This window comes from Manis javanica, chromosome 7 (genome assembly GCF_040802235.1).
Source record: "Manis javanica isolate MJ-LG chromosome 7, MJ_LKY, whole genome shotgun sequence".
Classification (NCBI taxonomy): domain Eukaryota; kingdom Metazoa; phylum Chordata; class Mammalia; order Pholidota; family Manidae; genus Manis; species Manis javanica.
Genome location: NC_133162.1, coordinates 35928598 through 35944477, shown reverse-complemented (window position 1 = coordinate 35944477; position 15880 = coordinate 35928598). Strand labels below are relative to the sequence as shown.

The 15880-nt window shown below is 41.1% G+C and overlaps 1 long non-coding RNA gene across 1 annotated transcript in view; it reads right to left on the bottom strand.

The window, feature by feature from the left end:
- LOC140850570 (uncharacterized) overlaps window positions 1-10119 on the bottom strand; it is a 30785-nt gene extending 20666 nt beyond the window's left edge. Inside the window, exons 1-3 of the long non-coding RNA XR_012133509.1 lie at window positions 7936-10119; window positions 7105-7371; window positions 693-787 (exon numbers count right to left, since the gene is read on the bottom strand). This is a non-coding gene — a long non-coding RNA (uncharacterized lncRNA). The remainder of the gene's footprint in view (window positions 1-692; window positions 788-7104; window positions 7372-7935) is intronic.
- Between the last annotated feature and the right edge of the window lie 5761 nt (window positions 10120-15880).

Sequence of the window (15880 nt, the reverse complement as noted above, 5' to 3'; positions counted from 1 at the left end):
ATTGTCTTTGTCCGCAGAAGAGGAACCTGGAGCTTGGTGAAGTTGGCTGATTTGCCCAAGGTCAGACAGAGAGATAAGGCATGAAAGGAAGAAGAGTCCTTATTATATGACTTTATCTAGCAGTAATGACAGTATTAGTAATAATAGCTAGCTTACTGAGTGAAATATTTTAGATACAGTTCTCAGGGTGTAAATCCGGGAAAAATACTGCAGCAAAATATCTTTGAAACCAAAATCATTCAAAGGGAGAAATAAAGTGGGAGAAACCTGTTTATTGCTTACAAGCAGTCATCCACTTCTGATCTCCCGTGTCTCTCATGACCCGGCTACAAAGGAAGGGACCCCACCCAACCTCTCAGGTCCAGATATGCCCTCACTCAAAGTTGTAATTACCTATTGATACAGAGATGGACTACTCTCTATCCCTTGGAAACACCTATTGATATGGAGATATACTAAGGCCAGGTGAGAGATTCTGGAAATATTACAATTTTACCCACAGCCTGCCCATCCAGAAATCTCACTTTATAGTCTATTTGTTCCTCATCTTCCACAATGGCCCCTATGTGAGAAAACTGGAGCATTGTAACCAGACTAATATACAATAGCAACAGCAATAAAATCATGATAATCCTCAAACTGGAGGATTCAGCTAGGTTCAAAATCCTATGCAGATTAAGTCCATAGCTTACCCATTCCACAGGCAGTCAGTAGCTGAACAGGTAGGAAGTTCAGAGCAATCATCACATGGCAGCTGCAGCCAGGGGGTGGGTCCAGGCCACAGGGACTGTAGAAGAAAATAACTTTAAGGGTGATAAGATACATGTTTTAATTACATCAGCATAGGCAAATCTTGTCCATCAGGTAGGATGCATGCAAGAGAGTGGTCCTGTGATAGGACAGTGGCAGGAATGGGATCTTGTTCTGGTCTAGTATATCAGACTTTCACTCCCCTCCCTGTGGGAGTTACAGATGGGTCAAGATATAGGGCTATGGGAGGTATATGCACTGGCCATAAAGAGAAAACAAAACTTCCCTGTAAGATGCTCTTACCTCCAGGACGTTTGAGTACACTACCATGATCTTTGGGGGCCACTCTGCTATTACTCCAGGAACACACATGAGGCCAGCTTCCAGGATTTTCTCCAAGGTGCCAGAAGGGCCAGCCATCACTGCTCTTGTGTCAAAATGTCCAGGGCCACATCTATTCTGGCAGCAATATGTTGCTCTGCTGGCCATATCCTGGCTTCAATAACTCTTTTTTGGTTTGCATATACAGTTGTATAGGAGAGGCGGCAATGTTAATGTGTTAGCATACCCACAGGGCTCAAGGCTCCTTTTCAGGGCTTCTCATTCAAACACCATAGCACTGTCCATAAGTGAACTGACCAGGCCTGTAGACCATTGGTGTCTGACTTTAAGCCAGATTTCAACAAACCATTGTACCTCTCTATCATGCCTGCCCCAGGAGGGTTATATGGTTCATGAAACTTCTACTTTATCCCTAAGTGCTACACGCATTTTTGTAATGCATGTCCAGTAAAGTGGGTACCTTGATCGCTCTCAATCACCTGCGGCTGGCCATAGGTTGCAAAGAGACATTCTAGGTCCCTCTTGGTGGTTTGCTGATCTGCATGAAGTGCAGGAAAAGCAACCAACAGGCTAGTAGCTGTGTCCACACAAGTCATGGCAATACTAATATCCTTCTGATATGGGCAGAGGCCCAGTACAGTCTATCTGCCACCTGACAAGGGCTATTGGTCCCCTTTACTATTGTCCCATGTTGCTGCGGGACTCAGTATAAGTCCCTCTGAGAGCACACAAGGCACTCTTTCTGGGTTCTGCTGACTTCTTCAAAGGTCAATAGCAAGCCCCACTGATGGGTTAACAGCCCACATTGTATTTTGCCTGCATGCAACAAATGCTGATGTAGCCATTGGGCAATATCAGAGACAGGCTTTCCTTCTAGCCAGTGCACCTGGGCCAGTGTGTCTGCTTCATCATTCCCTGGAGATGCCAAAGGCAAATGACCAGTCACATGATATATGGTAACTGTCTTAGTCTAACCAGAGGCCCATAGGTCTTGACACAAATCTGGCCCCCAAAGGGGTCAGTGGCCAACCACCCAGTTGGCATGATACCATGTCAACAGCCACAGGGTCAAGCCCTGATAGATAGACTAGCTGTCAGTGCAGACAACTATAGGAGAAGGCTCCTGGGTGATCACAAGCCATACTGCCCACAAATCAGTCCATTGACTGCTCTTCTCCTCTCCATCCTCCATCCATATTATCTCAGTCTTAGGATGGAAAGCCACAGCCCTCCACTTCAGGGACTGCTCATGATGGGAGCCATCTGTATACTAAGCATCTTCAGGTATCAGGGATTTCCCTCCTGATAAGGACTCTTGGCTACAAATGGCTCAAAAGCAAGTTCTTCCTGCTTTCCATTGGTATACATTACTGGCCCCAGTAAGCAATGGAGTCTTCCAATTAAGGGGCTATTAGAGAGGGTGCTATGCTGCTGTAAATATACACCCCATTTGACCAGTGTAGGCATCTGTGCCACACCACTCCATGCCTTTGGGTCATCTCGCACCTATCCCCCAATGGGATAAGTGGTTATTATCTTTGGCAGAACCATTCTGGTGATGGGCTCCATAGACAGCCAGGTGTGGTACACAGCAGCCAGTTGCTTCTCTGTCAAGGTGTACCAGACCTCTGCTCCTTTCCATAGTTGTGACCAGAATCCAATAGGTTGGCATGTCTCTTCAAGCTGCTGCCAAAGGCCATAACTATCTTCCATTACATGTACATCTAGCTCACAGGGCATTGTTGAGTCCATTACATGCAAGGCCTATATGGTTTTGACTGCTTGCTTATTTAGCAGCAGTAAAAGCAGCAGCACATGTATCATCCTAGTCTCACGTGATGCCCTTTCATACCGACTGGTATAAGGGCTTCAGAATTTGTCCCAAGTGAGGGATAAACACTTTTCAGAATCTCAAAAGACGCAAAAACCCTGGTAATACTGCCATAGTAGTAGGGATAGGGAAATCTCAGACTTTGTCTATGACTGCTTTTGGGATAACTTTAGTTTTATCTAACTAGAAAACGCCTAAGAACTTTACAGACAAAATAGGTCTTTGAACCTTGGTGCTGTTTACAGCCCATCCTTTCTCCTGTAGATGTTGCAGCAGTCTCGGAACTGCCCCTTCTAAATCTGCAAGAGAATCAGATGTGAGCATGATATAATCAGTGTAAAGATACAGTCACACCATTTGCAGTTTCTTCCATGTGGCCAAGTTCTGGGCTACAAGTCCATGGCAAATTGTGGGACTGTGGAGGTATCTCTTTGGAGGACAGTGAATGTCTGCGGCTGGCCTTCCCATATGAAGGCAAATTGTTCTTGACTTTCCTGTACTATTTCAATAAAGAAGAAAGCATTAGCAAGGTTTACTACATAATGAAACATTCCCAGCTCATGGCTGAGGAATGTCCAGAATGGCTGCTATAGAGGGAACAGCAGCAGGCTAAGGGGATGTGACTTTATTCAATTTCCTGTAATCCATGGTCATACACCAGGAGCATCTGGCTTTTTCACTGGCTACACATGGGAATTAAAAGGACTATAAATTGACTTTATGATGCCCATCTTTTCTAACTCCTGTGGAGTTTCTCCCATTTCCTTGTGTCCCCCAGGCAATTTATACTGTTTAGTATTTGTCACCCACCAAGGTACAGGCAAAGCTATAGAGGGGTGCTTAGCATGTCCCCTCAGAACTGGCTTAACCACACATACCCTCAGTCTGAACTCACCTACAGCGGTCTGTAACCACAGGCCATGCAGGATATCTACCCCCAAAATATATGCAGGGATGAGAGAAATGTACACAGTATAACCCTTTTGAGGTAAACACCCTATCCCCAATGGGATTTAGGCTTTCTTCACGCTAATTGCCTTACCTTCATAGCTATATATCACAGTAGGGGTCCCAGGAAAATGCTCAGGGTTGCCATAAATCAGAGAACATTCAGCTCCTGTGTCCACTAGCTCCAAGACACATTATGTATTCACAGGGGACCAATGAATTCCTAATTTTATATGTGGCCTCTGGTCTCCATCACGTTCCCCAAGGTGGGGACCTTGACAACTCCCTCAGTTGAACCGTGATGCCCAATCATCATCATGTGGGGGCAAGGGCCCAGGGGGAGCCAGAGTACTGTCCCCCAGGAAGTCTTGCAGGGACACAGGCCAGACATGGGGCTTTGCCTCTGGCTTCCATGTCCTGGACCTCAGTGGCTGGAACTGCTGCTCTGGCTTTAACTGGTGCCCCAGTTTTAACAAGATACTATTGGGCTGTCCATCAAGTTTTTCTTTCACTACACCAGCCCTTATCAAATCAACCCACATCTGGGTCCTTGAGACCTTCACAAGGCCCTTTGCACCTCTCCTTTCAGTCATAGCCTGTACTTCCTTCTGTGTTCTTATTGTTTCAACCTCCCCCAGATCTGCTAAAGTACGAGTAGCCTCACATATGGGTTGCCATATGTGGGGAACAAGAATAGTCACTAGAGACCCAAAGAGAGATGGGGGAGCTGTATGGAGCACCAGATTTCTCATTACTATGGTGAACAACTCCTCATCAGGGCCCTGGGGGTCTATATTATAGATATTTTTCATGTCTATCTCCCGTCACACCTGCTGGAGCCCTAGATATGTTTTCCAGTTAGTAGGTAAGTATGGTATATCACCCTGGTTAGGCCAAACTGCCCTGATAGCTGCTGTCAGCCAATTCAGAAGCAGCCCAATTCCCTGAGGTGTGATGGGCACTTTGCAACTGCTGCCAGAGAGAAGGGTGAGTCATCATGGAAGCCAGTCTACCCATTTCAGAACCTGACATAACAATGTTTTCCACCCCCATATCCCAGAGGCGCAAAAGCCACATAGGCAGACATTCCAATGGCTTTTTCCACAACTGGACACTCATGTCCACCAGCTCATCCTGGGTATAAGGGTGGAGCATGGAGTGCTCCACAACCTGGGGATGGGGCAGCTTCTCCCCTTGAGGAGCCCGCAATTGTTGCATTTATATTTTATTAATTACAACTGGGTGGGTCTTTAATACAGGAGAGGATGGTGCCTCAGGCAGTAGCCTCAGCAACAGATAGGCCCTCAGCCCCACTCCCTCATCCTCTCTCAACATCTCCTCTACCATCTCCAGGCCTGAAGGCACCCCTCTTTCCTCCCTCTCCCCCAGGGCCTCCTGCAATATGGATTCTCCTTCTGCCTCCTCCCTTGCTGCTAACATATCTTCTAGGAGCACCACATGTCTTCTCAATAACTGCCTCTTTTTCTTAAAAGCATCCCATAGGTCTTCACCCAGCTCCTCCAAGTGATGCTGAAGTGTGGGTCTCTCCTGCCAAAGTCTCTCTCTCTCTTCAATAACCCTGTCTCTCTCCTTGATAAGTCTTCCCACTATCTTGAGAAAAAGGCATCCCACAATCCCAGGTGCTACACAGCCACTCAGGGCCTCTAAGCAGTCTTCTACCTCATGAAGGGCTAATTTCACAGCTTCCAGTGTCTTTACCCTTCTCCAATTCTGGGGAAGGCCCCAACCCTCTAGGAGGTGCTTTACTCTAGACCAATTCCCCACTAGAGGCTCCCCAGTTGGAAGCCCCACAGATAGGGGGCTCCCGGGTGAAGCTGCACCCTGGGGCCTCTTCACCATCCACAAGGAGTGTTCCAGGCATCACCCCACCATCTTCAGGGGCAGCCCACCCAAAGGTCACACCCATGTAGACAGATTTCAGGTTCAGAGATCCTGCCAACTATGTCAGATTTAACTCCAGGGGGAAAATCCTGGGGTAAAATACCCTTGAAATTGAAATCAGTCTAAGGGAGAAATAAAGTAGGAAAAACCCATTTATTGCATACAGCAGTCATCTACTTCTGCTTTCCTGTGTCTCTCACAACCCGGATGCAGAAGAAGGGACCCCACCCAACCTCTCCTGTCCTGATATGCCCTGATGGCCCTTGTAATTACCTATTACTATGGAGATGGATTACTCTTCTCTACCCCTTGGAAACACCTGTTGATACGGAGATGCACTAAGGCCAGGCAAGAGATCTGGAAATACTGCAATTTTACCTACAGTTGGTCTTTTGCAAAAAATTGCTCAGCTTTTCTGCACACCATTCTATAGTGAGAAACTGCCAATGATGAGATTACTTTTTCTTGGATGAAGCTATCTTAGTTGCTCAGGTAAGCTCATTGGTGGAGTGGAAAGTGTTCTGAATTGAAATTCAGAAGGCTTGGCTTTTTTGTCCTATTTTGTCATCTAGCTGTGTTACATGTAGCAAGTCATTTAACCTCCCTCAACCCAAGTCTTTTCATCTTTAAAATGAGGTAATAGCTTTGCTTGTGAACAGTCATATTGAATTGTAAAGTACCTTTCTATCATAAGGCAATTACTGTGTCATACTTCTTTTAAGAAAAGGAAAGAACACAAAATAGAACATTTTCATTAATACTTCCAAGTGGAATGCTAAAGAAATAGACTCATTGAATTAGCCAGCTGGTACCATTGAAGACATTTTGCAAATGGCCATTGGGTGATGGAGCTCAGGGCAGGTTGGGGGTTAGGGGGAGCATGGTGGATGAAGAAGAAGGATAAAAATGAATAATTTATCTTCTTTAGAGTTTGGGTTGAACACAATGGCATGGTAAGAGTGAGAGGTTCCCATAAGCCTTATTTTCCCTTCTCAACAATTCTTAGAGATAGGAAATTGATTTTTTTCTTATGTTTCAATTTAAATTTATTGACAATGCCTGCCAGGGACACTTTGTTGAGAACATATCAGGGCTCCCTGGGAAACAAGCCATGATCAGTCTGCAACCTTAGCAGGACAAGGTGGCCTCACTTAACACTCTTTGCCATCCTTTCCCAGACCTAAGTTATAATAATGGGAAGGAGATGCAGAGGAAAGGGGATTTAGAAACCTCAGTGTGGAGACTCTCACTGCCCTCTTCAGGCTTGAAAACTGACTTTTTAATGGTCAGAGGCAAATGTTATGATCAGTTAATTCACAAAGCATACTCACCAGCTTCCATTAGGTATAGCAATTTGTAAACAGGCCCTCTTCTTCCTGGTTATTTCTATATCTGCCTTTGAGATTTTCCTCTGTGCCACACCCCTTCATGCCTCTCCCAAGGCTATTCATGCTGACTCTGGAACTCAGAAGTGCCAAGGACCCTTGAAGATGCCTTCTGAGGTCTTATAAGTTGTTGAACAGCATGTAGTTCCTTTGGTTGCCTGGGACACTGCTGCCTGGGAACAGGCTGGGGCCTGGGGAGATCTCTATGGCTCTCTGGAAGGAAAGTGTCAGAGGAAACAAACAGTAAAAACACCTAGTGGTGAAAACATACTAGATGAACTCACAGCATAGCAGGAAGGCTGACTGGCTGGGTGAGGGAGGAAGAATGGAAGGGAACAAGATGGGAGTGGCATCTGGGAGAGGCGGGCACAACCACGGAAGGCTGTGGGGGCGTTGGATTTCACATGTGACGGGAATCCATTGGATGGTACTCAGCTGGGACACCATACATTGTTTTTAAAAGGCTCTGTCAGCTGTATTGATGTCTGTGGGGTGGGGGGCAGTGGAGGCAGACAGGCCAAGGAGGAGGCTGCCATAGAAGACCAGGTTAGGATTGTCAGTGGACTTTGGTGGTGGACAGTGGCTGAATTAAGAACATATTTTGAAGGTAGAGTAGGGAGGACTTGCATGTGAATTCGATGTTGCTGGTAGCCAAGGTTGGTTCACTCCCCCTGCCCCAAGGCCAACACTGCCATCTGCATACTTGCAGTTGGTGGTTTTGACCCTGTTCACCATCAAGAGATCCACAAAATGGTGTGCAGTCATTCTCAGCCTCACCTTTTCCATCCTGGGCTCTTCCATCCCTCCGTTGTCAAGGGTGTCCTCTCAAGGTAGGTGTAACTTTGATGTTGTCTTCTGCTATGCATTGCTGTCTCCTATACATGGGAAACTGAGATTAGTAAGATTTACATCACCCACTTACTACCCTTGTGGAGCTCTTAGTCCAATGAGAGAGGATATATTACAAGATGAAGTAGAATAAATGTTTTAATAGAAGTAAAGAGTGCTCTGAGGGAACAGAGGTATGAGTGACTGATTCTAACTGTGGCCAGAAGACTGAAAATCAGGGTTTGATAGGGGAAGTGACAAGGGACTGAGCTTTAAAAGTCACCCGCTGATTTTATGTTCTTCTCTACTCATGGTCAACTTGCTAATTGCTTGCCTTTGCCTTTTCTCCCCCTACAGCTGTTGGCTCCTTTTATTTATTGTTCCATGAATGAGTAATCCTCCTTCAGTGTAGAGGTGGGGGTGGAAGAAATATGCATTTATCTCAGTGACAAAGACTGCAAGCCAAGTTAGAATGGAAACCCAAGGCTATTTTTTTGTCCTGTGGTCATAATCACATCTCAGAGTGAGCCTTCCTTGCTAGGAACCCATCAAAGCCAGGATGGTAAGGAAGCCTGTTAGGACATCAGAACATGAAACTTGTGAAGTCCCCTGACCCAGGAAGCTTGGGCCTCTGGGTCTACTGAAGGCTCTGTTACCCTTGCTCTGTGGGTCACCTTATAGATTTCTTACCTGCTAGAGAAGAGCATTTCTAGTCATCATTCATTTTAGACCGAGGCAATTACTGTGTTTGTGTCCTGCAGGTTACTTTTCACCTGGGACATTATTCTGTCTGGCCTGACCAGGCATTCTTTTGTTATACAGATACACACATGCTCATAACAAAAGGCTTAAAGTTCCAGTTGCTGTCAAGGCCCAGATATATTCTCATGCCAAATTACTATAGATCTGTTTACAATGTCTGTGCATGATGCAGTGTATGAATACAATGCTATATTATCAAGTGTTAGTAGCTGACATAAGAGACTCATATTATTTTTTTAAAAAAGCAGTTTGTATGGACATCCTTTACAGCATTTGCCAACCAATTTTGATGTCAGTTGTATACAAGTGTGTCTCCCATATTGGACTCTAGGCTCTTGGAGGACAAATGTGTCCTCATTTTTTCTGTTTAGGCTTAGAATAGTGGTGAGCAAACCATTATTCAAGTTGAATTTGGGGTAAGTTGTTTAATTCCTCTGGGCCTTAGTTCCTTTAGATATGAAATGGAAAACATAAATAAGTTACACAATTGTTGGGAACCTAAGATAGTATGTTTATAATAGTGCTTAGAACTATGCCCGAATTCATACTGAGCAATCAATAAATAAGACTATTATAATGTGGAAAGTACTCAATAATTTCATATTGAATGAATGGGGACTTTGGAGAACAGAGGTCTATTGTAGAAAGGGCCAAGGTTCTATGACTGGCACAGGGTACAAGGTAAATGCTAGTGACCCTCATCCCAGGCCTGGTCCTTTCCTAATAGTTAAGGGCCAGGGCTTGGTTGGTAAAAGGTGTCAGAATTTGTTCTGGGTGTGCCCTAAAGACAAAGATACTAGCCTATGAGGGGCATTTGCTGAAGGTTAAGGAATTCCTCTTTCCTAGTAGAATGAGAAATGTCAAAAGCTAGAAGTTGACTAATGTTTGGGCTCCTTGTTTGGGAGGCTATGTCCCATCAGCCCAAATCATGGGATGGAGAGAATTGATTGATACACCCTCCCAGTCCATTGCCATCTCCCTTATACATACCTTTTCTTTTCTGCGAGTTTTGGCTGCTGAATAGTACCTGTTTGATGACAGAGCATGAACAGCCAGAACACATCTTATGTGTGAAGGTCGAGGTGTTCTTTCAGGGAGACCTCTGTTGACTGCAGGATGGGACTGGGGAATTCTGGATTAGAATAAACCAACTCCTCTGGCTGTTTCTCTAGGGCACCCAGGTCCCAGACATATATCAGATATGTGTGTGTGCCAGCCTTTCACGATAGAAACAGGACCCAAGAGTTCTCAGACAGCTCCTCATATCAATTATTTTTGGCATAATTTAATTGGAGATAAAGATGACTCCCAGCTGTAGACTTCCTACTGTATACCTTTTTGTGTCTAATCCTTGTAGAAAAGCTGACATGAAAGAACAGAGATTCAAGTAACTCTCCCAAGATCATAAGAAAGAAGATTTTAAACTCAATCTCTTAAAGGCCAGCTATACCACCACCTCCCACTGTGCTGCCACTTATTAGGATGAGCTTGAGGTATTACACGAAAATGATCTTAGTGTATTACTAGACTGTTGAGCTTATTCCAATCCTTTGACCAATCTATGGTCACTAAATTTAAATCTAGTCACTTATTAAAGTTAATAAAGGAAAATACTAGTTTCAGAAGAGCAATTTTCTGGGACTCTTCTGGTAAACTGAAAGTATTTTTCTCTTGTATATTATGCAATATTGAAACATTCTGTAGTTGAAACAGATAAATAAAAAAATATTTTTTAAAATGCCTTTCACCCTTTTTGAGCTGTGATATATATATATATATAAATGCAAGCATGTATTCTCATTCAAAGCATTCACTGTAGGAGATGAAGTATTTATTTTAATTTATATTCTCATTCATCCCTCACTTTGGGAATTATTTTCAGACCTAGTTAATGGGCTATAAAAGAAAATCTGTCCCATTTTAAAACTAATTTTTTCTATTGAGATTTCAAATACATGTGTACATTCACTAAATTAAAGATCTGTTGCCTAGCTCATTAATATTCAAGATCATATGCTTAAGGGATGATGTGGGAAAGTGAGATCCTTTGATTAAGATTTCTCCATTTACTACATATGGCATGCCTGATTAAAAATTGGAAACATTTTTATCCATTAAAACTCATCCCCCTTCTTCCATTTGGAGTGACATTATTAAGAATGTTTCACCTTCAGGTATGTCTAAATATAGCTTAATTGGACCCATTGTGGAAATCTGTACTACCACATGAAGAGTCTTCAAAATCCTACTTTTGAATTTTTGTAATCATTAATATTAGTTAGATCGATTTCACATTTGCGAAAAGACACACACATGGTTTTTCTGTTTCTAAAGAATTTAAGTTCCTGATAATTTTTTTACTTTTATTTTGAGAGATTTTTTTTTTCTTTTTATAAAGATAAAGACAACTGTCTAGGATATTATATAGGAAGAATATGGGCTTTGGAGTTAAACCACCTTATTTAAGTCCTGACTCTACTACTACTGGTTACCAGTCCTATGAAGCATCCTTGACCTCTTGGCACCTCAATTTCAGCATTTCTTTTTTCTGGTCTCTATTTTGCTATTGAGAGCTCTATTAGTTTATTCCTTTGCTTTGGTATCCTGCTACTTCTCTATAATGAGTATAGGTGTAGATTGTTTTATTTTGTCCAGGACTGCTGGTGTTTATTGAATCAGAGATTTCATATCTTTTATACATGAATTGGTAAATAATAATTTGAAGTTCCACAGGTATTAACTCTTTGAATATTGCTCTCCTTATTCTCATTTCCTAATACTCCTAACAGACATTTGTTGGACACTGTCTTCTTTTCTCCATATCTTTCAACATTTCTTACAATTATATTGCTTTACCACTCAGTGATATCTTGGGTTATATCCTCAGCTCTCTCTTTGTTAATTTATTCTCCCCTTGACTATATTGAATTTGATTTTTTTTCAATCCATTAACTGGATTTTAAATATCAACATATTTTTCATTTCCAGAAGTTCTATTTTTTCTAAATGTCATTTATTTTTTATGGTTCCTTATTCCTTATAATTTCTATTCTCTTATCTCATCTGTCATTTAAAGTGTTATTTTCTAAGCTTGTTCAGATTAATAAAGACCCTACGAATGACAAATAATAATCTTACTTTGCTGCTTATTTTCTAGCATGCTTTGCAATTTTTGGCTAGGAACCTCTTCTATGTTATTTTTACCTTCTTTGGAATTTTACACGGCATTGGTTCTGAGCAGATTTTCATTTCCTTTTGCCGTATATCTCAGTGATTTCAGCTTGGATTCTCATTCATGGACACACAAGTTGAACTCCAAACCCCAGAATATGTAGGCTTGTGGTTTTGAATGAAGGAAATTTTTTACTCACCCAGAAACCAAGATAGTGAAAAGATTGCTCTCTCCCAGAGATGGCAGGCAGATTTTATCTAGATCCCCATTTCTTTAAGGCAAAGCAATTTGAGAGGCTTGGCTTTATTTTGCTGTTTACATTCCAATTCCTGTTGTCACACAAGTCTGATCTCCTTCCATGGACTTCAGGACCTGAGCTCTTAGCAATTAGAGACCTTCTGGGCTCTGTACCCTCCTGCACACCACTCATGCTAATCCTTGGTCAATTTATGTGTTTTCCACTTTTAGTTCCTGATGCCCAGGGCTTTTATTTTTTTCTAGTTACTTCAATAATGTATTTAAAAATGCTTTAGTTTCATTTTATTCAGAATTCCTAAGCAATTGTAGTGGGAGTAGTTATTAATTCAGCCCATTGTATTGATAAAACCATATAGTGTTATCTTGAAAATGAAATGAGATTTTGCATGTATGGAATTTAGCATAGTACCTAACACTAAGCTTGATGATATTTTCAGCACTAGCCATTAGTACAGGACAATTTGCATAGAGTCAAAATGAATTTCAAGCATACTTGTTTTTGGTCATCTGCATGGAGCCCTTTGATAAATCACAGGATTGGGTATTGATAAGCATATGCAAAGTTCCTAGCACTCTTCCTGGAAGATCTCAGTTTTCTCCAGGTGACACTGGATATCTCTCATGGCTCTTTGTTCAGCCTTCTCTGAACCATTTTGCCACCTTTTCCACAGAGTTTTGTGGAAAATATCGAATTCTTTGCCTATAATGATACCTGATGTCAAGTATATCTTTCACTATCTTACCAGTAAAATTAACATGATTTGAAAAGGTGACAGATTTTTTTGTCTGAAATGAAACCCAAGACCATCACAGGGCAATGAACAAAGAAAAGCATTCATGTTGCCCCTGCTTGACTATGTCATTCACCATAATTAGTGTCATGGGTCACTGATGCTTAGCAGATGGTGATATTTTTCTTTGGCAGTTAATTAAAACATCACAGTGATCTCACCAGTTAGGATGGCCAACGTCCAAAAGACAAGAAATAACAAATGCTGGTGAGAATGCTGAGAAAGGGAAATCCTCCTACACTGCTGGTGGGAATGTAAATTAGTTCAACCATTGTGGAAAGCAATATGGAGGTTCCTCAAAAAACTAAAAATAGAAATACCATTTGACCCAGGAATTCCACTCCTAGGAATTTACCTGAAGAAAACAAGATCCCAGATTCAAAAAGACATATGCATCCCTATTTTATTGCAGCACTATTTACAACAGCAAAGATATAGAAACAACCTAAGTGTCTATCAGTAGATGAATGGATAAAGAAAGTGTGGTACATATACACAATGGGATATTATTAAGCCATAAAAACAAAAGAAATCCTACCATTTGCAACAACATGGATGGAGCTAGAGGGTATTATGCTCAGTGAAATGAGCCAGGTGGAGAAAGACAAATACCAAATTATTTCACTCATTTGTGGAGTATGAAAACAAAGCAAAACTGAAGGAACAAAAGAGCAGCAGACTCACAGACTCTGAGAAGAGACTAGTGGTTACCAAAGAGAAGGGGGTGGGGAAGGAGGGAGAAGGGGACTAAGAGACATTATAACTAGCACACACAATACAGGTAGGTCATGGGGAAGGCAGTATAGCACAAAGAAGACAAATAATGACTGCATAGCATCTTACTCTGCTGATGGACAGTGACTGCAATGGGGTGGGGAGGACTTGATAAATATGGGTGAATGTTGAAACCACAATGTTGCTCATGTGAAACCTTCATAAGATCGTACATCAATGATACTTTAATAAAAAAAAAGTGTTCTGAAAATAAATACTTAACTTCATAAAGGGCTGAGGAACATTTAAGAATTATATTCTACATTCTTTAGTGGAGAGTTATTTTAGCTTTTATGAAATATTCAAGGTTTTATAATATGTATTGTTACTACATCCAAAAAAGTAGTATTGTTAATAAAAATTATAAGGTATTTATAATTACTGAAAAGTGATTATAAAAAATATATTTAAAATGACTCAAAAAATGGAACTAATCTACAAACAATGAGAATAGTTAAACATGTTTGTAATTTTTTCAAATCATGGAATATTTCATTGTCATTAAAATATGTAAATGATGTAGCATCACCAGGCTATAATCAGAGCAGAATGATTCACTATTATACAAACATACTATATAGACAAATGGTTTACTATTAACAATAAATAATAAAAATAAGCCAGGTATTCAAGAATCTAGAAAAAATTAAAAATTAAGCTAAGGACAATAGGAGATGGACTTAAGGATAAAACCAGAAAAATAAGTAAAACCACGTATAGGCTTTTGGAAAGACCAATAAATAGCCAAAATCCTGTCAATGCAAATGAGAGACAGAAACCCCACATACATAGTATTTAAAACAAGAAAGAGGATGTAACTTCTTTTTCCTCCCTCTTTATAAAAGGAAACATTAGAGCAATTAAAAAAAACAGAAAAATAATAGAAAATCTCAGTGAAATAGATTTTGAAAAATATCAAATACTAAAACATATTAAGTAGGAAATGCAAATCATTGATATAATGACCATGCTGGATTTTATAATTTGTTATGGATTCTCCATTGATTAGGAGCAGTTTACAGGTGAATTCTTTCAGACCATTCTTAAGCTATTGAAACTATTCTAGATTTCCAGGAGAAATATTCAAGTTAAGATATTTGTTCCCCTCCTTTTCTTAAAACATACCAGAAACAGCAAGAAAAAAGGAACTTACCATCTACAATGATAAAAAGAAATGGTGTGTCCTACAATTTTAAACCACAAAGAATTGGCCAAATATGTGATCTCTCTACTGCAAAGAGAGAGTTTGCTGAGAGCTGAGAGGTGCTCTTGATCTTCTGCAAGATACAGACTTAAAATTAGTCCTAAAAAGGGAAATCCACTGAGTTTCTGACTACAGTTGGAGGAATGGGACAGTTGTGGGAGATGTGGGATGTCCCTATGGAGATTTACATCAAAGCCACAAAAAGTTGAGGAAGTACAACTGAACAACACATCTTGCAAGTCATTTCTATGGTCTCTAACCAGCCCTCCTAATTGAGGTGGGTGCCTGGAGTAAGGTAGAGTGACCCAAGGAAAGGATGGTAGTGGGTCCAGATTGCAACAGAAAGTTCACAAGGCAATAAAGGCTAATAATAATGTTGCCCTTTATACAAATACCGATTAGTATGTGGTAGAAATTGCTCTAGGTTAAATACTGTCCTCTTTAATTTTCATAAAGGAGTTATTACTACCCCCGTCTTACAGATGACAAAACAAAAATACAGAGAATTAAAAACACTAGTTCTTTTACCTTGAACTAGTAGGTGGCACAGCATTAGGACTGGAGTCCAGTGGGTGACTTGAGAGCCTGTGTTTTTAACTAGTCCTCTGCACTTCCCCACTCCCAACTCCACCATTTTTCCCTAAGACACTAAAAGGTTTAGTGATAAGGTAAAGGAGATAACCAGTGGTAGGCTGTATACTGCCAGTTCATATCCCCTTTCATCACACAATGTTCTTCATCTAGAATCTGGCAGATGAATCATTCAAAGATGGATAAAAGTCTTAAAAGGAAATCAACATTATACACTGTAAAATGAATTACCCAAAGAAACATAGGAGAGGTTCAGTTTAATAGCTCTCTATATTCTTACAAAAATTACAGATAATATAAATTCTAAAAACAAAAACTCAGGGAGATTATATGATAACAGAA